Below are 5,000 nucleotides of genomic sequence, written 5' to 3' on the forward strand. Positions count from 1 at the left end.
ATATATATATATATATATATATATATATATATATATATATATATATATATATATATATATATATATATACATATATATATATATATATATATATATATATATATATACATATATATATATATATATATATATATATATATATATATATATATATTTGTATATATATATATATATATATATATATATATATATAAATATATATATATATATATATATATATATATATATATATATATATATATATATATATATATATGTATGTATATATATATATATATATATATATATATATATATATATATATACATATATATATATATATATATATATATATATATATATGTATATACACATATATATATATATATATATATATATATATATATATATATATATATATATATATATATATATATATATATATATATATATATACAGTATATATATACATATGTACAAACTATACATATATTTATACATACATATATATACACACTATACATACTTGTAAATATATACATATATGCACACTATACATATATGTATATACATGCATATATGTATATATATATATATATATATATATATATATATATATATATATATATATAATAATAAATTTTACACATTTAAAAGTGTTTTTCATATTTAAGTAACCCATATATTTTTCATACATTTATGTCTGGACTCTCTTAACGACCCCAGAATCAAGAGTCCCATGCGAAAATACCCAAAGACAAGAGCTTCTATCGGGAGTCGAACCCTTGTCCGGGAAGCTTGTATAAACAGTGACACTACAAATATAACTATAAATGCAGGAGTTTCTAATCCCTTGCAGAACAAAAGCCTTTGACTTCTCTTTATTCATGTCAGGAGTTTGGTCAGTTACTTTTCATAGCTGGCCAATTACGGATTGCTGATGGTGGGAGATTTTCGTCTGATCACTCACAGCAAACTACCCTAGTATGGCTAGCATGACTAGTACAGCTTAGCTAGTGATGGGGATGCAAAAACACTTTTAAAACTTTAAAGTATTCCCGCAATGAACGTTTAAACCTTAAACTCATATCCTTTTAGGCATATTTTCCCTCCTTTTTATAGTTGTCACCTCATTCTTTCATTTTATATGAAAACCGCCGAGTTTCATATAATTTCTTTCTGGTAGACTTATTACGCAAGAATTGCCTTACGGACCATGTTAACAAAATATTTGCCTTAATTAAATATTCAGAATATCCAAGGCAGTAATGACTTCTTCGTATTCTTACATCAATTTAGAAGCATAATAACGTCAGTATACTTTAGAGATAAAATTCCTCAAGTGGAATTTTAACGGATTGTATAACCACGTACGGTAAAATGAATTATGAAATGTTAAATGAGAATCAGGAGTATTTCATGACTTTTTAACCTTGTTTTACTCCAATACTTTCGTCATTGCTATTTTTTTCCCCAACAAACCCTCTCTATAACAATTGGCATGTCAACAATAATTGTTTTACATACATTGAAACAAAAGATTTTCATATTAAAAAAAAATATTTGATAAAACTTATTCAAGCTAACATAATCTGTGAATTGAATATTTCTTATAAACCTTAATTAGAATCTATAATACAATATGGGGAAAAATATTTAATAGCTTCAGCTCTTTAAATTTACTACATTTAAAAATAGTAGAGGTAATTTATAAGCGCTACAGGTTTTGGGCAAATGATGATATTGTACCAACCGTGTGTCACACAATTGTACATAATTCCTTTTGCATATATTATGCTTGTATCTTCGCTCTTCCCTCGCACTAAACGAACATGAAAATTCATGTCTGCTGTTTCCTCTGTAACATTGTCTGTCTTGTTAACTTGTTATGTCCTGTTGCCTTGAGGTTTTGTATATAAAGGAGAGTGTTCTATAACAATATAACTCAGTTGATTGCATCCTGCCTTTGAGTTCACAACCCTTCTCTCGGCTCGTCACATTGGTGACCCCGGAAGTCGACTCGCTCCCACTGCCTTCCACCCCCACCTCCCTCGCCCCTCCATCGTTGGTACTATGATGGAGACGGACTCTACTACAGCAGTTGGCACTGCGGCCGCCCCATTGAAACTTTCAGAATCGCTAGCGGAGAGGCGTTTGCTTGGTTTCAGCGCGCAGAAGTCCAGTTTCGTATCAGGGGCGTGACTCGCTCAACCACCAAAGCGGATTATGTTTTCGCGGCGATAACCGAGGACACCTTCCCAGAAATATCCGACTGGCTTTGTGAACAAGGAGACACCCCAATAGCGTATGACGCCCTCAAAACATACCTTCTGCAGCAGTACTCGCCGTCGCCAGCCGCCCATATAGCAAAGCTTTTTCAGCTCTCGCAACAACCGTTGGGGGACCAAAGGGCTTTGCTTGCCCACAAGGAAATGACCAGTATCGCTCGCCTTCAACCTGCCGCAGACGGCTCTCCTCGTGAGGTGAACCTACTTCGTGTTCTTTGGATACGCCGTTTACCCGAACCTGTACGTGCTGCCATACCCGATGTTGATAGTTTACCCATAAAGGACTTAATGACCAAAGCCGAGGCCCTTATGGACAGCCACTTCAAGACCTCCATCAACGCCTCCACCCCTGACGACGAGAATGCCTATTCAACGTCAACCGAAGCTGACATGAATGCCGTAGGACATACACGCCTACCCCGTGACGTGCCGAAACGGCGACAAAGCCGCCCACCACCCACCAATCGCTTGCGCCCCAAGGAACGACTTCTACAGCCACTTACTACCTCCCATCCACCGCAGTTTTGCTACTACCACTTCAGAAGAAATGGGCCAAGGATTGTCAGTGGCCAAAAAGCGTGTAAGTAAGCCATCGATTGTGGCGGTGGCCTCCCATGTTTCTAATCTTTTCTTTTTACAGGATGCAGGAACAGGCGTGCGATTTTTGGTAGACAAGGGTGCTTGTCGTTCTCTTTTGCCAAGGAAATTCTTCAAGGCACGACGTAGTCTGTCTACATCTGCCGACGTCCGCTTGGTAGCTGCCAATGGATCTGCGATACCCAACTACGGTTACGAGAACCTCACATTATCGTTCGGAAACGGTAAATTCAATTGGAAGTTTCTCGTTGCTGACGTCACAATGCCAATCCTCGGTGCGGATTTCCTCTCTCATTTCCACCTTATGGTCGATGTCGCCCACCGACGATTGGTCAACGCAGAATCGTACTTATCGACACCTCTTCAACCCGCCCTCTCTAACCTCGCTCTCCACATCAGCGCACCCACGGATGCCTACGCCCACCTCCTCACGTCGTACCCGGAAGTTTCCCGTCCAGAACTTCGCCAAACGCCCACGGTTCCTGCCAAGCACGGTATTTATCACCATATCAAGGCGACGGGACCCCCAGTCTTCCCAAAATTCAGACGTCTGGCACCGGAACGATTGGCAGCCGCCAAACAGACGTTCGCCGAAATGGAGAAAATGGGCCTTTGCCAAAAGGCCTCCAGCCCATGGTCGTCACCCTTACACATCGTTCTGAAGAAAGACGGCTCCCTCCGTCCGTGCGGGGATTACAGGCGCCTGAACATGCAAACAGAACCGGATCACTACCCCCTCCCAAACATTGCCGATGTGACCTTCTACCTGCACAAAGCGAAGGTTTTCTCTACGCTCGACCTCCTGAAGGGGTATTATCAGGTGCTTATGAACCCAGAAGACATCCCCAAGACCGCCATCACCACTCCATTTGGTACATAAACCTTCAATTACTCTTGTTTTGGCCTCCGTAATGCTGGGGCAACGTTTCAACGTCTCATGGATGGCATCTTAGGGGACCTCCCTTTCTGTGTATGTTATGTGGACGACATACTTGTGTTCTCCTCCTCAAAAGAAGAACACCTCCGTCACCTGGCATCGTGCTCGACCGCCTGCAACAAAACGGCCTTGTAGTCCGGTACGACAAGTGTACCTTTGGCGCCAACGAAGTGTCGTTCTTAGGGCACCGTATCACTCCTGAAGGAGTCCATCCCCTCCCTGAGAAGGTAGCAGCCGTTCAGAATTTCCCCGCGCCCTCGACCGTCAAAGCTCTGCAGGAATTCTTGGGCATGATCAACTATTATCACCGTTTTCTGCCAGCCATTGCCGCCACTCTTGCTCCCCTCTACGCCTCCCTCAAGGGCAAGCCAAAGGACCTGAAGTGGGGTCCCCTTCAAGAAGCAGCCTTCTGCAATGCAAAGAAGGCCCTATCAACTGCTGCGGCTCTCACTTTTCCTATCCCACACGCCCCTCTCCTTCTCTCCACCGATATCAGCAAGGTCGCTATTGGTGCAGTACTCGAGCAGGTGGTCAAAGGCTCGCCCCGCCCATTGGCCTTCTTCAGCAGAAAACTGTCCAAGGCAGAATCGGGTTATTCTACCTTCAATCGAGAATTGCTGGCGGTGCACTTGGCTGTCCGTCACTTTCGCCATTTCTTAGAAGGTACGCCCTTCGTCATTCGCACAGACCACATGCCTCTGGTGCACGCCGTCACTCGACAGTCTGACGCCTGGTCCGCCCGTCAACGCCGACATCCCTCCGCCGTGGCTGAATACAATTGCACCCTCCAATACGTCCCTTGGAAAATGAATCCCGTTGCCGTTCCCCTGTCAAGAAACACGTTGGCTGCCGTTCAACTGGGATTGGATTACAACGCCCTAACTGAAGCCCAACGACAGGATCCAGAGTATCAAGCTTGTAGGACATCCTGCACGTCCCTCCGTTGGGAAGATTTTCCCCTCGAAGACTCCAACACCACCCTCCTCTGTGACGTCAGTACTGGTAGACCGCAACCTTGGATTCCTGCTCCCATGCGCCGACAGGTGTCTGATTTCATTCACGGCCTTTCACATCCCTCGTGCCGATCTACTGCACAGCTGCTGAAGGCAAAGTTCATTTGGCACAGCATTTCTAAGGATGCTAAGGATTGGGTCCGCACCTGTACTTCTTGCCAAACTTCCAAAGTACATCGACACACG

This window comes from Palaemon carinicauda, chromosome 10 (assembly GCF_036898095.1).
Source record: "Palaemon carinicauda isolate YSFRI2023 chromosome 10, ASM3689809v2, whole genome shotgun sequence".
Lineage (NCBI taxonomy): Eukaryota > Metazoa > Arthropoda > Malacostraca > Decapoda > Palaemonidae > Palaemon > Palaemon carinicauda.